The sequence below is a fragment of the Lepisma saccharinum genome, chromosome 2 (genome assembly GCF_977018435.1).
Source record: "Lepisma saccharinum chromosome 2, izLepSacc3.1, whole genome shotgun sequence".
Taxonomy (NCBI): domain Eukaryota; kingdom Metazoa; phylum Arthropoda; class Insecta; order Zygentoma; family Lepismatidae; genus Lepisma; species Lepisma saccharinum.
Genome location: NC_139230.1, coordinates 106371713 through 106396234, shown reverse-complemented (window position 1 = coordinate 106396234; position 24522 = coordinate 106371713).

Here is a 24522-nt window from a genome sequence, read left to right as displayed (position 1 = left end):
GGAAGTGGCATCGTCTTTTGGCCTACTCTGGTAGAACGGAGACGAGAGATAGCAATATCCCTCGGCCTACCAGGTACGAAAGATGGCATTCACAGTTTATTAGTTTCTCATTAAAGGTGATAAAGCAGTTCATTAATTACTGCAGTTAGCTTAGCTTAATTAAATAATTAATTAAAGGATTAAAGTTAAATAAGCTTTAAATATTATAAGCTTACATTAAATTCATATTGTTCTATAGTATTATTCTTTTCCTAATATGAAGGCAGATTGAATGTTCCATAATTCCCAAACTAATGCCCTATTGTCCCCCCCAACACTGTTGTAGTATTTCAGAAGAGAAATGTTAATGCAACATTCAATTGATGCCCTAAGAAAATAAGATCCTATATTTCCCCACTGGTACCTCATAAGAGGAAAAATTGAATGGTCACTGCCCTCCCTTTTCAAAATTCAAGCAGAGGAGCTGTCCTTCAGGGACACGTAGTGCAGTGCAGTGAAGTTATATCAGAAGATATAGTGAATTTCTTTCAATGTGTATATATTTGGCGCCCATCGGACTCAACTTGTTAAGTCGACCCTAACTTTCAATGTGTATACCCGAACCCTGAGTGTACAAGATTATCATATCTCGGGCGTGCATAAAGCTAGCACAATGGGTAAATCTGAATACCTGTCCCCGAAGTGTGAGTTAGTTAAACTATTTGGAGTTTCAGTTATTGACGTCTTTAAATCTTGCGCGGGGCCGTTACAAACTGAATGATTTAGTAGCTGGGATTCCGTTTCAAAACAGCCTGCATTATTGTTTGGTATGCTACACATACGGTTCCTTTAAATGCCTGGGAAGTACAGCGTTTAACAACGGAAAATGCTTCATCCAGTCAGTTCCCTCCATATTTTACCAATTTCGTAATGCAGGCTGGAAGATGGCGGAAATTTTCACAGACGTTGACACCTCTTGCGGTTGGATTGCTTCTTTTTCCGCTCGGATTCGTTCAAGGCCTGAAACGTTAGTGGCTGAAATTAATAAAAGTTATTTTTAAAGTGTGCGAAAGGTTTAAAAGGCTTTTTCAGTTTAAAATAGGCTAGCAAAAGAAGAAAACAATGTACGGACCTAGAAATCCGTTCCCTAGTCATTACATAATTCATGTCATGAATTTTTATGCCTTCATTACTCATGGTGAGGTTTATTGTACTCTGGTCCGGAAATCTGTGGAGCAAGGCCGCGCATATGAGTAGATTGGTTTGGTTTTGATTTGTTGTTTTAAGTCCACTTTGTGCACAGAAAGGCTAATCAGGACTGGACCTACAGTTTAAAGTGGAATCCGAACTACTTACGCCTCCACCGGGTATCGAACCCGGGACCGCTTGATTACAAGGCTACGACGTTACCACTAAGCCATCGAGGAAGCCCATATGAGTAGAGAAGGGGAGAAAGCGAGTTGGAGGAGTGAAGCAGTGAGCGCTTCTGCAAATGTCTGGTCGCGCAGTCACTTCCCCTCTCACAAGTTCATTGGTCGCGCCGCCTCGAGTCACTCAGTACTTGCGCAGACTTGTTTTCGTTCGCATGCTCGAGAGATTCCTGGGATAGAGTGTAATAGTTTTAAATTTTAATGAACGTTTTACCTATTATTTTTGGAATATTTCTTTCTGTAGGCTGTATCGAAGTCATGTCTGTCTGTATATGAGGCGTTGCGGATACGAAGGGCGAACACCACAAGAGTTTGTTTATCTTTCGGGATCGTAGATAGGCTATGTGAAGCCTGATATTCGAAGTTAATTGGCTGCGAGAGGTGTATCGTAAGAGGGGGTATAGCTCTGAAGAGCTACGTCTACACTTAACCAAGCAAGGGGGCTAGCCCCGTGAAATAAGAAATACACTCACGATTAACTTTAAACACTACAATTGACTGGTCTGACAGGGGTGTGAGAGAATAATAGACAAGGATTGTAGGAACGTTCGTTACCTGTAGATCTCAAAGTGACGATCGACTCGCTGGTTCGTTGAAGAAACTCTGATGAACTCTCCTGAAATAAAGCTCCTTTCCGATATTGTACTACTCCTTGCTGTAACTCCTTTAGTAACATCCGGTAATCCGACTTTAAGTCGAAGGCAACAACTATTAGCACCATAACTTTCTTAGTTAAACAAGTTGTATAATTCCGAGGCACCGACTGTGCACGCGATGGATTTCAGATACCGACAGTTTGAAGATATATTCTCGCGAGCTATTTAAACGAAATTCAAACTTCGGCCGTTGAGAGACCGCGTCTCTCAATAACGGTGTTTTCAGCGTAAAGCTGTGTTTGCAGTATCTTTCCTCCGATTCCGGAAGAATTCGTATCAGCGAATTTTTACATCCCCTGAAGATCGCAGGTGGCATTTGCTTGAAAGAAGCTCTTTCCAGCTTCTTTCATACTCGGGCCCTTTTAATGAAATGATTAGACTATCGGACTATGGCGTCCGGGGTCCCGGATTCGAATCATGCGTTCGGCATGATACGACACACCTGCCTGGGGCAAAAAATTAGATTCAAGCAGGTAAGTTATTTTTTTGTAACTGGAGCCCGGCCATACCAGTCAATGCGAGAAGACAATTTATTTACACCAACCCAAAAAAAATTACTGTTATACAAGGGTGGGTGTAAGGAAAATAAATTTTACACACAACCAAAATCATGCACTTAAATATCTAAACATGCTGGATTGTAAACAACATTGATGGCACGAGTACTACGCGGGTTCAGCTGATGCTGACTTGCCATTTCTCATGGTGTTACCGTAGCGGTGTTTATCACTGTACACACGGAACACACGCAAACACTGTAGCACACGTAGGAAGAAAAAAGTATCTTCGCTTCCTGGGCAAGTTCAGTTCCATTGCGCATAGTTCAGGAAACGCGGAATATGTTTATACACTTTCAACTGTTTAGACAATTCCTGTAAGTTATTAAAAAAAACTTTGGAAGCAGCCCAAGAAAAAAAAATTCATGCAATATATAGAGCAGATCACAAGTACAAACATTCAAAATGATATACCAGGAATTTCCAAATTGTGATATGATATAGTATATATACATGGGGCGTTCCGCCCCCAAACTATTGTCTGTTTAATTAAAACACATAATTTGAAAAAAAAAAAAATAACAGTAGTGGCAGAAATTAAGGTCGAAAATAATTTGTCTTTCTGCCGGTCTGAAAAAAAAACTGTTTTCCGATGTTACACTTCGAGTTTGTGTTTTGGACATTGAGTATGGGCTGAAGATGTTGGTTGGCCAGTGGGAAACAGAAAAAAAAAACACTTAGTTAGCGTTCTTTATGTAGCTGAATGATACCTCATTAGCAGAGTTAGGATTTTTAGGGGAAAATTTCATTGGGAAAAAGGAAGGGAAAAGGTGCTAAAATAAGACCAAAAAGGGGCAAAAAAGGTGCTGATTGGGGCAAAAAAAGGTGCTCATAATTATACTACTTATTAAAACTTTCCCTCCTATTCTATTAGTCCAAGCTATTCACTCGAAGCTGTGTACACATCACACACATAGGTTGTGTTACAGTTATTCACCAGAGTCGGGGAAAAACACAAAGCTGTTGTACCTTACAACATTAAGCATTTTTATATTTTTAAAAGTGAGTTTGTTTCTTTTCAGAGATAAAATATCTTTATATAAGCTGAAGCTTCTCTCTACATCCACAGAAACAAGTGGGGCAAACTTAGTATTCACTCGGAATGGCAACTCTGTGGAAGTGGCAAATTCCACAACATCCGGATTCTTGTCAAGGCTAGCCTCAAGTTTGTCTCTGGCAAAACCATCTAACTGCCCTCTCACAGTAGTAAAGATATCCCATTGTTTCTTGTTTTATTTTATTTTCGACGCCTTGTTCTTTTAAGCTTTTGATGGCTGTCGACAGGTACTTGTAGGAATGTACACAAAATAGTTCATTTTGCAAATCATCTATCTTGTCTGGGAGGAGAAGTTGCTGTGACTTGGAAATTGCACCTCCGTCGGTTGAATCCAGGGAAAGCACAAACTCCTTAATTTTTTCAAAATGTTCACACAGAAATGCAGCACACTCATTCCATGATCCCCAGCAAGTAATGATGGGGAAATGTGGCAGGGGCAGGCAGGTAGTTTCTCTGTAGGCAAGAATGCGACTCGGGGCCTTAAGGAGTATTTTCTTCAGATCAGATATGAACTCATTTACAATGTTGTATTCGTTCCTAATAGATTCAGAAACCCTGTGAAGGGCATGAGCCTTTAACTTAGGGAACAACGGCTTCAATTGGTTAAATGCCGAAAGCTTGGAGGGAGCCTGGTCAGTAACTACAACAACAACGTTTTTGAACTGAATTCCACCGGGCCACAGTTTTTGACAGAAATCCATAAATGACTGCATCACTGTACTGGCATTGGTTTCCTGCAACTCATACATGTTTAGTAACATGAGCTTAACTTCCTCACCTGTCAGAGGAAAAACCAAAATGTTCAAAACATATTGTTGCATTGAATCTGTCGTCTCATCCAGAGTGACACATCGTAATCTGACACTTTCACCTTAATTTTACGAACAGTTTCTTCATACACAGGTTCAATATAGTTTTTCCTTAACATACTCTCATCGGGCACTGACAACCGTGCGTACTTTTCAAGGAACCCTTTCAAGGCCGGATGGTTCACCTTGTTTAGTGGAATCCCCGCCTGTGTAAAAGATGCACGCAAGTCAACATTAAATTCCTTTGGTTCTTGGAAGAACACTGCTCAAATGCATTGCGTAAGAGAGGCTGCCGAGATTTACTTACTTGCAGATTCTTGTTCTTTTGATGCTTAGAGCTGGAAATATGTTGCTGGATGCGATCTCTCTGGTGTTTTTCATCTAATGTGATTCCCGTATCACAAACCGTGCATCGAATAACAGTTCCATCACTTTCTATGAACTCGTGCTTAAATTCTTTCCATTGTTGATTTCAAATAGGCAACAATGAAGCACAGTTTAAATACATTCAATTTCAGTGAACAATGTGAAAACATCTTAAAGAGAAAAGTGTCTCGAAAAAAGAAAAGAAAAAATCAATGTTTTGCTGAGGGAATATATTTAACAACACCAGTAAAAGGACACAAAAAGGGGAGGATAAACGATTAAGAACACGAAAAAGGGGGAAAATAGATAAATGTCCCAGAAAAGGGAGGGAAGGGGAAAGGTTATCAAAAAAGGGGAAAAAAGGTGCTGGAAAATTAGCTCCATTCTCACCTTGAGGCAACATTTCACACACTGAGTCCTTCCAGAGAGGTCTCACTTTCACTACGAAAAAAAGGTGCGCACCTAAAAATCCTAACTCTGCTCATTAGCAATCGCGATGGCGAGCGTTCATTGCTAACGGAGATCAGCGAACTGTTCTTGAAGATCCGGCAACGACGGTCGAACCGGAAACACACGGAACACATGAATCGACGCGAACACAAGCATTTGTATACGCGACGCGACACACGCACAGATGAGATATACCGGAAACTGGAAACAAGTTTATCCAATGAGTCCGAAAAACGTCACCGAAAGGCTATTCCTGGAAGAAATTTCTGGCTCGCGTACAGTGGGAGTCCAGGAGGAACAGACAAGCGAAAACGGCACATTTTTCGGTGATATAACCCGAACACGCGACGTATGTTGGGCAAGCCGGGAACCGGTGTCAAACCCACGAATATGTTTGAAAAATGCTTGCCATCTTGGGGTGGGGGTGGGGGGGGGGGGCGGTGACACTGTCGACTGCAGACTGGGTACTGTCCTCGGGGTTGAGGGTGAGCACTGGACGACACACTTCGAGCTGAGATGAGGTGCAAAGATGGGGCACTGGAGCCAAATAGTGAAGACTCGACGAGGCGGGGGGGGGGGGCGTCTTGAAGATCATAGAGTGGACAGACGGACAGCGGCTGCAGCGTGAATCCTGAAGTGTGACGCTGGCACAGGGGCGAACTGGCGTAGACTTCGTTGGCGTTTCTTGTCACGAAACTGATGACACTTTGAGAAGGGAGGAGGCATCTGGTAAGTAATGGTCATCCCCATTATAAAAGCTGACGGGGGTTCGGGGTAACTCCGCTCTCCAAATTGATGAATCCTGATGGGGTTTCCGGTGAGGGCTGCCCACCAACACTGATGACTTCTATAAGGTGCGGATCACTAATTATTATGAGTGGTTTTGGGTTGGGGTGCACTGCTGTACACGAACAACTTCTGGTAATCGCGGGTCGCAAGAATAACTGGTGCTTGCGTCTCAGGAACGTGATGATCACGAAGATGAAAATTTCCGGGGGGATGATGAACTTCTGAAAGGTGCTGATCACAAAGATGAAAAGTCTGGGGGGTGGAGTGCACTTCTGGACTCGAACAACGTCTGGTTATCACGCGTTGCAAGAATGGTAGTTCCAGTAGGGAGGGGGTGCACTTTTGCCCTGGAGGGGACGAACCTCTGGAAGATGCTGATCCGGAACATGATGATTCCTGGGGATGCTGAATGCATCTGTTCTGATCTTTGCTTCAAACTGCTGGGCTGAGACGAACGGTGTGAACACGTAGGGTTAGAGGGCAGCTGAAAAATGAACAGAAAAACCAGACCAGATCGTTTAAAAAAAAGGAGGGGTGAACTGAAACGTTACTTCTTGAATAAATCCAAAGTATAGCGATTGAAGCGAAATCAAGGAATTTCTTTTTTTTTTTTTTAAAAAAATACAATTACAAAAAATGCAATGAATATGGGGCGGGGGTTAAGTTTAAAAGTTATTCTGTAAAATAAGCAAAAGCAAAGCACTAACCCAATTGTTATTAGTTAAATTGGGGACGGGTGACCGTGGCTAGAACGATAATAATAATAATAATCGTTTATTTTAAGTGTTGAGCACAGTATGAAACCTAATACAGCACTAAGTCAAATACAGAAGTAAAACGTTACACGAATAAAATACGTAAGCTGTAGAATAACATAACATAACAAGTTAGCATATTTACACTTCAAGTTACAGTTTTCAACGAGATCTATTATATCTCTGATACTAATAATTGTTTATTGTTATATAATATTGTGCAATTAACTGTGTATTGTTCTAATAAGAATAATAATCATATTTATTGAAGTGATGATAACGATTAAACAACCAGGTATATCACTATGTCAAAATTGGTTATACAAAATTAAAAAATTGAATACATAATTATAAAATAAAACAGTGGATCCTACAATCTTATACATCAACATAAATTCAAATTGTAGGTTTCAACAAGATCAGCTACTAAACCTCTTGCCTTGTTTTGGCATGTGAGAATTGAGATATACCTATGGGAATATCTGGGAATTTTATAAGCTATATTATTCAAAAAGTATTCACTGTCAACTTGGAAATTTAATATCTTCTCTACAAAATTTATCCTTTTCATTTTTCTTCTTTCTTCTAAAGAAAACATATTCAACTGTGATAACCATTGAGAGTAATGTTGGTCATAGTAATTTTTTTAAACTTTGTGCATAATAACCTGATAAAATATTTTTGAACTGATTCAACTTTTTGAAGGTGACTGGTTGCAGTCAGAAACCATAATTTATTTGTATATTCAAGAATAGGACGAACTATCGTTTTATACAGGAATATTAAGGTATCATCCTTTTTAAAAACTTTCCATGAGAAAAATATATAACCAAGCATTCTCTTTGCTCTTTTGCAAATTTCTGAAATGTGCTCATTAAATATGAGACAGGAGTATATTAATATTATGAAGTCTTTATGACTGTCGAACACTTGGATTTTATTTTCATAAATAAAATAGTTGGGGACTATATAATGAACTTTCATAGTACATCTTAAAACTTTACACTTTTTCAAGTTAATTTCCATTTCATTAATCTTGCACCAATATGTCATTCTATCGAGATCAGCCTGAAGTTGAGCGACATCATTATTTGTTAAAATACTCTTAATTTTTTTATATCATCTGCATATAGTAAACATGTGCTGGATTTAAAACATAATGTAACATCATTGATAAAAGCAGCGAACAGAATTGGGCCAAGTGGCGACCCTTGAGGTACTCCACAAAGTATTTCTTTTTTAGAAGAAGTTGTTTCACCAATCTTAACAGAGAAACTTCTATTTACTAAAAAGTTGGAAAACCATTTCAGTAATAGTAATAATAATAATAAAAATAATAAATTGATAAAGGACGTTATCTTCCCGCGGGTGGTGACGATCTTGCAACAAATGAAATGTCCCGTCCTCTGTAGTCAACGTTGACAGCATTGGAGGGGGGGGAAGTAATTACTTTAGTGTACATGGGGTAATAAATTGACTAAAAAATAGATGGCGTAAATACGAATAAAATGGTGGTTCGAAAATGAATCAAAAACACAAGGGCAATAAGGGATTGCATATGGCCTATCACGGCAGCGTGAATGCTATGGTAATAAAATGCGTTGCGATTAGGCAAAGGTATCGGTTCAAGCGACGATTTTCTTCGAGAATGTAACCGATTGTAGGTCCCAGTACGGGCGAGCGTATGCAATAAACGAAGGAAAATATAATTAATGTTCATAAGATGATGCCCCCTTAAAAAAAACTATGAGGGAATATTTTGTTTGAACGTTGTTTGAAACAGCGAGAATTTATTGTGGCTGACTTGAAAGGATAAGTTGTATAAGTTATATAAGAATGTATTAATTACAGGTATTAAATTCAATGTGCCGAGAATTAAAAAAAGGAAAGGAATTGGCTGCTTGCCACTAGAAGGGAGTGTGGAAGTTATAAATAACTGAAACATAATTGAAACGGTACCGCCGTAACGCGGATATTTTCGTCGTGGTTAGCGAAGGCTACTGCTTTCTGACTGCCGCTGAAAAGATTAACCCAAACGCAAATTCCCTGGGATTAACGTAATAAAATTCGGAAGGAATGTAGCACTGTAGGACCCAGTCCCTTTTTTATTAATAACCTTAAAAAAAATGCAACATATTTAGGCGGCCGGAAGCGATACATTTGAATACACGAAGTACAGTATCATCCACGAGACGAAAATAAAAAAGAAACCCCAAAATGGAATATCTGCTTCCATGAATTTTTATTTAAGTTTAAAAAAATAGGTTCTAAGAAAGTGAACGGATAGAAAATTGTGCCCTTGTATACGGCTAGCCATTTTTATGGAACCTTGCCTAGGAGGGTACAGATTACAAGTCGTCGTGCAGGATTCACGGCTCCGGCAAAGTAATTTGAGTCCTGTCTTTTCTGAATTCCTTGGTGGAACGTGATTTTCCCAGGAGCATGCGAGGTCCGAAGTCTACTGGCGACGTTTCATGCGCAACTTGTCTCGAGAAAATTTTCGTTCTTAGGAGTTGAAAGACGGCGGATTGGAAACCAGAGCGTTAAGGCTGGCAACACTGAATTGTAATGCCGGGAGCTGATTGGAAGTGTAGCAAAGGTCAGTTGCTGAGAGAAGCAGCTCAGAGAAATAGAACGGGCGAAATAACGGCAATCGCCTATCCTGCTGATGTGCAAAAGGTGGGGGGTGACGGGGGTACGTGTCCATGTATCACCGTTGAGTCAAGCGAGGCGGTCTTTAAAAAATGGAAATAGATTGCACTGGCAACCGTGATTCGGTAGACTGTCGCTCCGGCCAAAGTTCATATTTTCTGTAGCTGGAAAGGATCTGCCTTCGCCGTCGCGAGAAGCGAGTGGTGAGGTTTCCCGTGCGTGATTCCCTGCGGAGTGCACGACGGAAGGGGGAGAAAGATTTTGCTGCCACGTGAGGTGCGCGGAGAAAATTTGCCGGGGAACAAACGAACGTACTTCGAAAAATGTTTCGTTCTTGAGAGCGAGCTGAGACGACGGACGCTCCCGACGTGGATTCGAATGTAGATGTCTCCTGATTACTAACACGGGGTCGAGAAAATTCAGCAGAATTTCAGACGCCGTTCAATGCAGTTCTAGGTCACCATGCCTGTTGTGATGAACAAATGCCATCCCTTTTTCCTAAGTCGAGACATAAACAGGTGCTGAAAAAATAGATCTGGACCCCAGGTAACTAGACCAAATGTAATTTTGGCTACCAGAATCATCAATACAGACTTTTTCATCATCATATCAACACGGCATAACTTGGATGTCTGTGAATACTTAAGCAAATCAATCAACACAATTGTAAATTCATAATGGATACATTATATTCTATTTATATTATTATCTATATTTGTAATTTACCAATAAATTTGTAGAGCAACGATTAACGGGGGAACCGTAATTCGAGAAATTGACGTCCCAGTTTATTTACAAGGGCACTGGGACATAGCGTATACCCTCAAATGTATACGGGTGGAGGTTTGGATATATTCTGGGTTCCCCCCTTAATTGTATAATTGTTGGCAGTCTTTGGTCGCCCACTACGTGCCCTATCTTCCACATTGCCAGTTTTACGGAATTTGCTGATAACGTACGCGACAGTGCTATGCGATACTGGATGTCTGTCTGGGTGCCGTCTGTTGTAGTCCTCTGCGATGTCTCTGAAACTGCGTTCCCCGGATATTAGGATGATTTCTATCTTCTATTCCTTTGTCAGAGGCATGTTATATCACCTGAAACAATGAACGTCACAATGAGACTTTTCAAACTTTGAGTGTTCATAACTTGCAGCAAACGATAAAAGATATCAAAGAAACAATTACACTTTTAAATTCCTGAGCTCACGCTAGTGTAATTTGATATGCTACATGCCCCCCTTCCCATTTGAAATTTCGAACCTGCGTTCAAGATGGCGGATTTCAAGATGGCGGATTTCAGGATGACGGATTTCAAGATGGCGGCCATGGTCACCATGCCCCCTACAAGTTGCGCCCCCCCCCCCCTCTACTACCATCTCCCATTACCAGATTTCACATTTTCCTGTCAGGTTTCAAAATAAAAGGGTGTCCAAAGACTTTTAACTCACCCAGAAAACTAAAGCCATGGTGTTTAGAAATGGGTACGTATTCAATAGGGACGAGCAATGGGAATATGGGGAGGAGGGTCACAACTAGAGAGGGTAAAGCAGTATGCGAGAATTTTGTATGGTCTTGACAAAGATTGGCTGGATGAAGCAGAGTGCCTCCCCGATGGCGCAGTAGTAGCGTCGTCGCCTTGTATTCAAGGGGTCCCGGGTCCGATTCCCGGGTGAAGGCACATAGTATTTCGGATTCCACTTTAAACGGTAGGTCCAGTCCCGATTAGCCTTTCTGTGCATAAAGTGCACTTAAAACACCAAATCAATCAATCCAATCGAAGAAGCAGAGGGAAAGCTATGTACGCGCTGGGTAAAACGAGAAAACTAAAGTAGAAAGTGCCTAATATACCAACCAGAACGAGGCTACAGGCAAGGCAACACTATTTTATGGTATCGAACTGTTGTTCTGAGAAGCAATAGGAATTGGAAACTGCGTATAGTCAAACTTTCTTAAACACGTTTTGGGGGTGGGAAGTGGTACGGCAACGTGCGGGGTTCTTAGGGAAATGACAAAGTATAGGGAGGAAGTAGAAGCAAAAATGAGAGGTTTCAAATACTGGGCAAGACTGCTAAATATGAGGGATGGAAATCTTAAAAAAACGTGCGGTACAAGCGTAGGTCAATGACCCAAAGGAACGTTAATGGGTAACAATGATAACGAAGGAACTAAACTCCAAAGGGCTGGGTTGGATATGGGAAGATGGAGTCGAGGGGAGAGCTGGCATGCTGGAAATGGGGATCATAAGGGACAGATTGGAGGATATCAGCAAACAACACATTTTGGCAGAATGTGCGGGGAAAGTATATTTATCTTCGGTACAAATTGTGGATGGGGATCGGAAATTGAGCAGGAGAAAATACGTAGACGTGAGCGGAGCGAGTGACGGGACGGGTTTGGGCTGGTTCAGGCTAGGGGTGGGCACAATTCAAGCGTGTGAGAGAGGATGGGAGTGCAGAATGTCCAATGTGTTGGGAAGACGAGACGAAATTTCACATTCTCCTCCAGTGCAAAGAACACCGTACGTGGAGTACACGTACTGCCCCCCAAAACGCAAGAAACCGTATTCCCACTTCATATTGCATATTTAGCCGCCTTTTACGCATTAACGTGTAAAATTCGGTGTTATTCTAAAAAATGGCATAATTCGCGTTATTTCGCTATTCCGGAACACCGCAAACCTTCATCCTTAATCTATCCAAATATATTATAAACACTTCATTTCGCTTTCCTGAACTCCTCAGTGTTATCCTTAAAACGAAAACTTGACGTCACTTGGTAAATGCTATGCAGACCTTGGGGTCTGACAAAAACGTTGAAACTTTCACCAACAAATGGCGCTGAAACCCGATACAGTGTAGACAACATTCTGCTGCTGAATCGAATGAAAGTAGCCAGTGTCGGAAAAGCAGTGGGTCTTGATCGCCATGCCTTTTGGATAACGGAGATGTGTAGAGTCAGTCCACTGTCTTCATGCAAGATGAGAACATATGCATGTCGGTCGACAAGTGGATGACCTGCTTCGTGGCACATTTTGGCGATGATCCTGTTATCCCCAGAAGTTTTCCAGATGCTTGGCCGCCCCTTCTCCAGACTTCACGAAATGGGAAGTCTGGCGCCCAGCCAGATCGTGTTTATCAGGGACGTGTACTGGCTTCGTGTCTTCCCGTTTCGCCTTTCCCATTTTGCCTTGGGCCTTATCAGCATATAAGAAGAGGTCGATCTGAGTGCCGGACTGGGAGCATCAATAGGGCGGTGGAATTTCATTGGTAGGGCGGCTTCTTGAGAAAAATACGTATCATTCACCCCCTACAAAAAAGTTCACCGATCGGCAACGTAAGTATTGTATTAGACTATTGGATACACTGGAGTAAAATAAGATCAGTTAGAAATAACGGAATGGAAGATACAAATCAACTGGACTGCGAATATTTATAATTATTATTCGACTTATTGAGAATTTTTATTATGAATTCATGGAGAAGCAATTAGTTTAGAAGAGTTGGATACAAACTGTAAATTATTATTATCATTCAATCAGTTATACATAGCATGTTTCTCAAGTCTTTTAGAACTCAAGAATAACATCAACTTTCTAGTTTCTCGTGATGCTTCCGATCAAAAGAAATACAATGATCTTGTGCCGCCATCTATGATAAAAAAATACAAGTTTGTTACATTTAGAGCATAATTTCATTTCAAAGACTCATAAAAGGTTTAGGTGTTAGTTGGATGTAATAACATAAACTAGGTTGTTCTTGGAGCAAAGGTGTATACTGAGTCCATCTTTTCGGCGCTCTTTTAGAGACAGGGTGCCATGATAAGAGGTCGCGGTGATCTTACCCGATGTCCCGGTGGGCCAGTCCTGCTCTGGTTGATATACAGTGTTCAATTTAAGGCGAAAAGGGAAATCACCAAGTAGTAGGTATCAAATAAAAATATAATATATGACTATTTGTAAAATCGTTTATCAAATCGATTATACACTTGGTCATAGCATTTGGTAACACACACATACAGATCAATTAATTACAATAAATGAATAGAATGAATGAAGATGATTTCTATTTTTAAAACTTTTTAAGAAAACAATTCAGGTGAAGGATAATCTGACTTTTGCCGCTGAATCAAGCACCAAGTAGTAGGTATCAAATAAAAATATAATATATGACTATTTGTAAAATCGTTTATCAAATCGATTATACACTTGGTCATAGCATTTGGTAACACACACATACAGATCAATTAATTACAATAAATGAATAGAATGAATGAAGATGATTTCGCTTTTTAAAACTTTTTAAGAAAACAATTCAGGTGAAGGATAATCTGACTTTTGCCGCTGAATCAAGCACCAAGTAGTAGGTATCAAATAAAAATATAATATATGACTATTTGTAAAATCGTTTATCAAATCGATTATACACTTGGTCATAGCATTTGGTAACACACACATACAGATCAATTAATTACAATAAATGAATAGAATGAATGAAGATGATCAGGTTTATCGAACAAACATATCATCCCATTCTTAAGTCTCTCTTTCCAAAGTGGAATCCGTTCGTTCATGTGCTTCCATTTCAAGTTTTCACGGGAAACTTCATATCCAGCTTACAACATCTTCATCAAACTTTCATTGTTGCTCTCCTTTCACGAGCTCAATGTAGCTAAATATGATAGGGTGATAGATATTCTATTTTATATTTGTATGCCAGTCTTTTGCATTTATGTTTGTCATTTCTCTTTTTCATTGTCAAATTGATTCCACAGGCGCCTCAAAAAATGGAAATTTATGCACCGTTTCACTCATCATCGCAGTAATTCTTAATCTCTTCATACTATTCTGGCGACCTTTTGTCTCTGTGTGTTGAAAATGTAACTAGCCAATATAATCATGTGTGTGCCCAAAGCATAGTAACTACGAAACATAGCCTTACTGTGCATAAAGTTGACTTAAAACACCAATTCAATCTATCAATCAAGCAATTACGAAACAATCTGAATATTTCAATTTTTAAATTAATAACAGTACATTTTTACATAGAAGAAAAATGAACGAAACAATTCTATGTTACCTATCTCTTGAGCTGAGCGTTCCTTCAATTGTTTCATTACCCCTTTGATTACAAATTATATATCCTGTCGTTCATGCGCATACATTCCAGACACTTTTTCCACTTCTTGTCCAACAAGAGTAACATATAGACTTTCTATCTCCACATTTCAAATACCATTGATTTTGAACACGATAGTTAATGCTACGCATGATCAACGTTACCCAGTAGTTTACCATCACACTTTGAATTAAAAGAAGATGCGGATATTTTTCCTGCAAAAGCTTCAGTGTTTTTTTGCAGTGTCACGGGTGAATGGAAGTCTTTAGAAACGAAAATTTCCTTCACTTGAATTATTTCCCTCTCTCCGGTTTTAAGGAAAAAAGGAAATGGCGAAAGGGGACTTCCCATTTCGTTTTAAATTGGCCACTGTAGATCAACAGGTTTTTATGTGGTGATAAGGCGATACGGATGAAGATGATACGGGCACGAAAACAGCAACTACCTGACCCCAAGAGCGCAAGGAATCCATGACAGAAAAAAACTGTTTCATGTTTGCAAGCTTCACTTCAACAAATTTATTTGTCTTTAACTGTAACAAAGTTCACTTAAGACAAATTTGTCCTTCTGCAAGAGGTTCGAAATGCACATTTGGCATTATTTATTTCTCTGTTATGGAACAGAAATAAAGAAACGCATTGTGAATATAATGCATTCACTTCAAATGTAAATAATATAATGCCAAGAACTAACCTTCATAATAAATTCACAAAACTTCTACATTCCAACCTTAACCGTTTCTGATTTTTAAAATTTCCCTGCATTTATAATCACTTGTATGTATGTTTTTTAAGCCATGTATATAAATTTGTTGTTATTCTTACAGAAACAACTTCATTGCGAGCAAAAGTAGCAAGACAATATTTACGTGAGAGCTACTTGTAGTTGGAGAAAATTTCCCCTTAGCTCCCACTCTCGGCGACCCTAGTGTTTTCTTCAAAAGTCACTCTTCAGCCTCTGCAAAGATCGCCACTGTGTAAGTCTATAAGTGGCAAAAACCAATAGTTTACTAAATGGAAAATAATCATAGTTCCATCTTCACGGTCTTAATCGTCTCTCGAATTTCTTTGGGGCATACCACTGACGAAGACGAACCTAAAGTAGTCATTAGCAACAAAAATTTATCCTTCAAGAAACAAATTACCTACATATTTTTAGTGTATGCAGATGGTTCCAAAAAGGAAAGGAACTGATTGTTACATTTTTTATATTATTTTCAAAATTTTTCACGAACCTATTGTCCATTTTTATAATTGTAATCAAAAGTAAATTCGTCCTTTATAAGGACAAAATAGTATGCATTACAGTACGTAAAATGTATATTTGTAGGTGGCGGTAATCATCAGGACTGGCAGACCCGCCCAATTCATAAACTGTTCGAGTTCCTGTTTCTCTTTCTATTGGTGGCGGTTTCGTTTCGGTAAGTGCAATATTCTTCATGTCATGAAATTATCCTAATCCCTAAGATTACTATGAAACGCTCCTAATAAATCGTGACATATTATATCTTGAAATATTATTGGAATTACATTATTTCCAGGTTCCTGGAAAAGCTATAGAGTTTCCCACGTAGCCTACTGGTTAGCACTCTCATCTTTGACATGAGCTATCCCAGTTTTTATTCCCTGTGGAAAATTCAAAATTTCTTGAGGACAATTGAGGAGCTATTTGAAAGCAATTGTGGCGATAGTAAGCGATGTCTTTCATACACATCACCCAACATAAAACCGCTTGGCAGAACAATCTATGCGCTGTTTACGCCACGAGATTTACGTTAAGAGTTTAGTGAAAGCAATTGTCTAAAGTTTAATAATTAAGGGAAACAAATAATTCCAGCAGATAATTGGGGGAGGGAGGTTAATGACGGAAATGTTATGCCGATACCGAAAGTTTTAATCATTTTCATTTGCAAATTTCCTATTAGGATTGTTTCACAAATAACATTTTCTTTGTGGAACCATCCGTATTAAATTATACAAGACGAAATAACAACAACAACAACAAAAAACGAAGTTTCTGGTTACATACCCACAATTATCATGAACTGAGCACGACATCCTCTTAGTCTATTGGTCCCAATAACTTTCTTCATCGAGCGATAATACGCTACTGGGCGTAAATTAGAGTGTCAAAATTAGAATCCAAAAAAAAGGCAAAAAAAGTTTACTTTTAGTACTTCACTTAATATGCCTGTTACCTCTTGCCAATTTTTCTTACTTTGCCTTTATTGTTCTTTAACTTCAATTGAATCCTATACTAGTGAATAATTCCTTGATTCTTGCGGTCAGTGATACTAATTTTTATTTTTTAAAACTTGCTAACGTTCAGGGACAAGCAACATAAAACACTGATACATTAAATTTTGCAGATAACAGTTTCTATATTACTCTGGTCAAAGAACTGCAGAGCTTGCTGATGTTGCGATATGCTGAATTCGCAGCTGAGATAAATTTTTCACGCACTGAGTGGAAATACGCCAGAAAGGAAAGGGGCAGGGGTCGTTGCTGACTTTATGTTTCACGAATGCATATATACTCGTTACATGTATTCTGCGGCACTATTCCGGGTTTCAGTTGTGGAAGTCTGGAATCTGGTAAAATAACCATGTGGACGCTTTTCCTACTGTGCCTCATTGGTAAGCTTAATAGATCATGAATATACTTAATTTCTATCAAGTAGTATTAATCATTGTGTACATAATATAACTTTTATAACTATTTATAGTTCAACTATAAATACTTGTTAGGAATGGATATGAAAACCTTAGATTCGATTTCATTGCTTCCTGTAGGATTGAAACGTTTAATGTGAAATCTAAGTTTCACGGAGCGACTGATGGACGAGTTGTAAATAAAACTATATTAAATAACATGAAACGGTATCTGCAATGTGTAGAATCTTGCTCTTTCCAACCCTGCATATTTTCATAGCAAGAAAAGAAAATTCAGGATCTATATTTTAATTTGACCTTTTCTTTTCAAACGTACAATTACCTGCATAAAGGTGGCAGATCTATATTCTCAAATACTCATTTGTCTGTGTGGCGTTAGGTGTGTGTTGTACGTAGTGTTGCCTTGTGCCTAACTCAAACACGGTGAGCAAAATTCAATATGAAGTCAGTAGCAATTTAACCACCGCCGTAGAATTATGCAACACGTATATCACCATGTAGAGAAGCGGGTTTGATACCCTTTGGAGGCACATATTATTATTATTCCACTTTAAACTGCAGGTCCAGTCCAGGTTAGCCTTTTTGTGCATAAAGTTGACTTAGAACAAAATAAATGTAGAGAAGAGTGAATTTTAGGATCTTCGTGACTGTGAATATTATATTTACTTTTAAGATGATATATAGTAGATTTTTACCTCTACATTAGCAGCGATGAAGGTTAGAAGAAATGTAAAACGACCATGAACATGGGAAAATACCGAATGTTAATGAATTAGGATGAATGAGCTAGGGTTGTATGCAAAATTATACACAATATTAACGAAACTAAAAGCTATTTGTTTTATCATTGATGAAATAATGCTGATGCAGATGAATAAACATTATAATAATAATCAACCATGTAACTGTAAGACAAAGTTAATTGAAATTGATAGGCAATTAAAAGGAGCTTAATTGTATTTCCAAAGAGGAAATGTCTCTAAGGTAGGAGTTTTGAGTAAGACTAATCGAAAATATTCCCGTTCATTAACTAGGTGAGTTTCTAAAGCCGTGCAGTTCTCCTTAATGTAGAATCTAGGTAACTGAGATAAAACGCGGCATTTTAACTCAGATTGAAACGGATACTACGATCTGTGTTCTGTTTTTCTTACCCGACTGTAAAACTTGTTGTTTCTCAGAATTGGATCGTGAATATTGTTAACTGTTTATTTTGTGAAATAGTTAAGTCATAAACGCAAAAGGTATTTGTCTCCAAAATAAAGTATTTTTGGTTTCGATATCAATTAATCCTCAATTACGTCAGGCAAGGGGAACTACAAGTGGGTCGACACACTGCGAGAACTTGTGAACAACTACAACAACTCGGCACACCGCACAATACGCAGGGACTCTTCAAATGTAGTGCAAGTTCCTTTCAGGTTTGCTGTTAGGAAACGCGAGACCCTGTGCGAACCTGCCTACTTTGAAAGGTAAAAATATAGTCACCTTCCACACCTCTGCAAATTCTACATTAAAACCAATACGATTATTATCATTACGTAATTATTACCCCTTCCATCAACATACAAATTGTGAACCATTCACAAAATTTGGCAGCGTGTGCAGGACATCGAACATAATATTTTATCGTCTGCGTATGTAGCCATGCACTACAGATATATCGTTCCTCCTGGCATTCTTTTTCTGTCTTTGTCTGTACTCTATGGAAATGAGATCATGCTAGCAGAGAAGCTGACAGGATGAAACCCGGGAGATTAAACCTTTCGCTCGAATTAATTAGTTGTAGCTTATAGTATTTAATACCTATGCATTAAAGACTCGTTAAGTTCTATTCAGAAATATAGATGGCCATCCCTTCCTGTCTGTCGTTCTCTCCGTAGCGTACTGAAAAGATTTTGTCGTTTACCAACAGAGAGAATTGCTAGTGACAATCATGAATGTGATGAATGATTGCAAGCATACGGGATAAAAAATGTTGTTTTCTTAGGGCTCATAGCGTCGGAATGAGACCTTATTGAACAAAATATTATCAAGTAAGTTCATATTGTTTGTCGGTAGCCCTATTTATGTGTCTATATATCCACATATGTACAGATATGTTTTTGCGTATCACTTAAATATTTACACACTTGCATTATGAAAGCACGAAGATTTCAGATGGCGTGGCTGGTAGAGATAAATGGTGAGCACAGTGACTTTTTCCCTCCCATGCCCATCCTTGGTCTACAGCTTCAAGTGGAATTTGAAACACTGTGCAACGTGTCTTTATCGGGAATCTAACCCAATATACCTCGATTACAAGACGACAGCTTTACCAATATGCCACATTTTATATTCGACTTAACTTCTTATTTGGTCAAATTTCGGTCAGTTTTCAGGGAGTCAGGGAGTCCAATTTCCACGTAGGAAATGGACATTTTCAATAACCGTTTTATTGAATCGTCCCCATAATTATAATTGCCCTAACTTTAAAAAAAATGTGAAGCTTGTAAACTGAAAGAGAAGACAAAGAAAGAAATCCTGAGTATTTTGGTACTGACACTGTAAAAAGTTGACTAAAGAAATGGCGGTCTAAGACCGTCAATTTTCGATACCATCCAACTACCGTTAAAAGTGATCGTGACCATTTTTAAACAGTAATGGCCATTACCAGAGCGCTGCACATCGGCCAGATTTGCTTACTGGCTGGAGAGCGAGCGAGTAAGAACTGTACGCCTGGGTTTTGAACCGTAAAGTATCGAAAGCTCACGGGTAACTGGCACGCCTTGCAAGACATAGCTCGCTTATCTGCAGCGAACGCTCATTTCGGTTTTGCACCGTCTCCAGATACATGAGTCATGCAGTCACTGTTGCCAACTTCTAGATTATAAACTGTTCAAGGAGCACTTGAAATGTTCATCAGGTTTATCAATTAAAATTGCAGAGATTTATTCCGTCGTAGAAAAAAATTGTATCACTCATTCCAAAACTAGGGTCAAGGTGTAAAAAGGGGGGGCAAGAACAGTTTAATTTCCCTTGGTACATAATATTAGCATGGTGGCAAAAGTGGCAATAAGTGGGGGGCAACTGCACCCCCTCGTCCCCCCCCTAATATCCGCCACTGCTGACACATGTAAAGGAGTACGAACCAAGTTTCGCAAAAAGTGCCATCATAGATATTTTGGAACATTGTGTGACTGGTTGTTGATCTACATTAAACTATGTTTTGGGGGGGGCTCCCCGATGGCGCAGTGGTAGCGTCGTCGCCTTGTAATTAAGGGGTTCCGGGTTCGATACCCGTTCGAGGCACATGGTGGTTCGGATCTCACTTTAAACTGAAGGTCCAGTCCCGTTTAGCCTTACTGTGCATAAAGTGGACTTAAAAGACCAAATCAATTAAACTATTTCTCGAAGAACTTGGAAAACTTTTGAAACCGATTTTCTCTTTATTGTAATTTTGGCAATTCAATATCCGAATTAGTTGCTCATGATATCCGCTTTTTTTGAAAAGTTATATTGTTCGTGACTTGCTTATGATTCCCTCTACGACACATAGGTGGAATGCAGTACTTTCTGAACCATTACAATCATTTTACTGAAAAGTTTCAAGGCTTTACCTAGAACAAAGATAACTTCTGTTTAGGCTACACCCCAGGTACAATTCATTAAACGATCCTCCAGGCTTCCATCTATCCAAACAGGCTTTCAGAACGGTGTACAGTCTTAGAAAAAAATACCTGGGCCACGGGACGTAGAATTTCGTAACGTCTTAAAGCCTGTTGTTTATGCAACCCAAATAACAAAATATTCGCTTAAGTTTGCCTCGTGATTCTGACTTCTCGGTAAGGATTGAGCTTTGATAGCATGAGTCACATGACTCGTGCCCCAGCCACAACAAACAGCTGGGTGCTACGATGCCTCCAGAAGAAAATTTCAGGAACTGGTTTCTTGACAAGAGCTACTCGTAAGGAAATACTATTCTATCAAGTGATATTAGAGTCATTGTCAAGAAGGTTCGCTGAAATGATGGTTCTCATCACAGACCACATGCCACACGTTAATTGTTTAAGTCTAGTTCATGCACTGGACCTACAGATTAAAATGGGATTCGAACCAAATGCCTCTCTACTTGGTATTGAATTCGGAAGCCTTTCATTACATGGCGAAGACGTTACTACTACGACATCAGAGAGACAATGGAACCCCTTGAGAAAGAGATAAGCGAAAATTGCTACCTGACAAACCATATTTGCCCGTAAATTTTAAATATAAGACAATATTTTGTACTGACAGTTTCGAACCGTGGGAGAGGCATATATTTTTTTGTACCATCGTCCATTTCACGAGTTTATAATTCTTCCTCACCGACACGAGTAACGCGAGTGGTAGAAGAAAAGCGAAGTAAAATAACTGAAACAGAAATAAAAGGAAAAAGCGAAATAAATTTTATTCATAATATTCTGTAGTCACTTGAGTTGTATTCACGGGATGCTATCTTTAAAGAAAGCCGTGGTTTCTTCCTTGTCTTTTTCGCTTTGTTTGTTCTCTTGCTTCCCCCGTCACGATTCGTCTAAAACTAATTAATGCGACGTTAATTAAACAAGCCAAACAACGAAACAATGCACAATCAACTGCACAAAACAACATTCCAAATGTTTTCGAATCGGAAAACAATTGAGATGCTGTAAAATGACTTAAGATGCAGTAATAAAGTGGGAATTCGGTACCGTATAGAATTAAATCGGTAGAGATGTTCGATTTGATTGGATGTTTGTTATTTAGATTTGCTATTCTTTCACTTTTGGCAAATAGCGACGATGAAGATGAGTGATGCTATGATGAAATTGATGAAGGGAAACTTACCAAGGACACCCACGCCCAAGTCGAGATTCTAACCAGGGACCCATGGCATCGTAGGGCGCTGTGCTAACCACTCCTCCATGGAGTGGACATTATAGCATATTTTGTGTGCTCAATTGGGATCAATCAATGGAATGAATAGGCATATTATATGATTAATAAATTCATATCATAATACCACGTCATATTATTCGGCACGAAGTAACATCAGAGACATTCAATCTTGCATTTTTGCCTTTCAACTAATTCTTTGAATTCAGGTTAATCACAACAATAAGATAAATTATGAAGCAAATGATAGTGAATGTGGGATATTATTACGAATTACCTGACAGAAACAACATTAAGCAGGCTCGGTGGTCAAGCTCATTAAGTGATTGACATTCGATATCGTCGCCAAAGTTCCCGGGTTTGAGTACCGTCCTTGTCGGGGGTGTTTGACTATTTCGTCATCACTCGTCCTTATCGTCGCGATCATCGAACAGGGAATAAAAATTATAAAAATAAATACGATGGAAGAGTACTTATTTCATCTCTCACGAAATCTCCTACAAAACCGGAATATATAAGATACATGTATATTCATTCACATACATTTTCGATTTCTATATTTAACTAGTCGAGACCGAGAACGGGAGAGCAATTTTCAATTCGACAAACCGAGAGGCGGAGAAACTGTCAAGTCTCGTTTCTTCTTGGCACCTCCGTAATCGAGTTGTTCTGTTTGTCATTGGCTTTGTATTGGCAATTATTGTCATTATTCTTCCCCTGCAGGTAAACCATAACGATGAATTATGATGAAATGAAGCAGATAAAAGGGCAAGAACAAGAAAGTCATGCCTGTTCGGGACTCCAACCCAGAACCTTATGTAACGAGATTTGAAATTCTGGAGAAGGCGTCCGTGTTTCGCTTGGTTTTCTCTTTCCTCTACTTCTCTTATATTATCATACATGTATAATAAAAATGGATCTCATACGATATGTTGCGATTCATAATTGTGCTGGTTAGATGCTACAGATGTGAACTCCAACCTGCAATATATTATTCCCTTTTGTTTCGTATCTGGTTCAACATGAAATTTTCTTACACTGTGACAATTTCTTTCTTAGTTTTGGTTTGGTGCACAGATATGCTAATCTGGACTCGACCTTCAGTTTAAAGTGGGATACTAACCACTATGTGCATCCATCGTGTATCAAACCCGGGATCCACTGATTACAAGGCGACGACGTTATCACTACTCCATCGAGGAGGCCCCATGACAAAATGTTATTCACTCGATCTCTACCATAATTTATTTCAGCATTTACATTTTCGTTTTCTTCTTCTTTTTTCCTTTTGTTAACTACTCTTATACAACTCTTTTTGCGTCTTCGAATTTCTTCTTGTTTCAGGAAAAAATAATACATGCAGGCTGTATAAAAATCCCCCGTTCAAATAGATAAAACGTTCACTCTCGAGAACTAATTTACATGTTTATCACTAACGTAACCATTAGAAAACTATTGAAATGTTAACTGATATAACTGCAGATGAAACAATACTTACAGCCACTAACGAAATATCTATTCTTGTGTAGCCTCACAGACAAGTATCTGGTGAGTCATTCACTCTTGCTGACTACGGGCGAAGGTCACTGAACTAAAGGGTGGTGGCAAGCAAGCAGGCTTCTGCTCTACCAAAGACGAGGTCACGTGTTCCAGTTATCAATGGCGTACGAAATAAGGAGGAACACAGCTATCTGACGTATGTTTTGGTCCCGTCATTGCACGTAGACAGTGGCGTATGCTGGTTCTAACGAGTGGGTAATCTCCGACCTTTTGATCCTCAAACTCCAAAAGTTTCCGTGCAATTTATGTCACGCTCCATATTGGATTTAGGAATATTGTGTCGGAATGTTTGTCTTATTGCTACGATCACAATCAATTAATTCTCGTTATTGCAGTTTACTATACGCGTAGAATTTCAAATAATAAAACAAGACAGTATTATAAAGCTATAAAAAAACAGTCTGTGAAATATAAAAATGAAAGACGTGCACTAGTGAAATAAAAACCCGCAATATTAATTTAAGTGCAAAATTCAACTTACTCCAGGACGCGATTACTTGTGCCGTACCACATTCAAAGCACGCTGTTTGTCCAGTTGCACGTCAATACGTGTCTGTGCGAAAGATCGCATCTTAACAAAGGAAGTTATGTGACTTTTGGATTTTTCATGTTTGGCACAAGTGTTGCAAAGATTACAGTCACGCGTCCATACATTCTTTTCAGCCCCGAAAAGTAAGCACGGCGAACAAAAATGCAAAGCTTATTAACACTTATACTTCCTGTCAACCATGGTGTTTTGTCATAATTTGCTTGCGAAAATGCCTCACATATTCCCGATTTTGTCT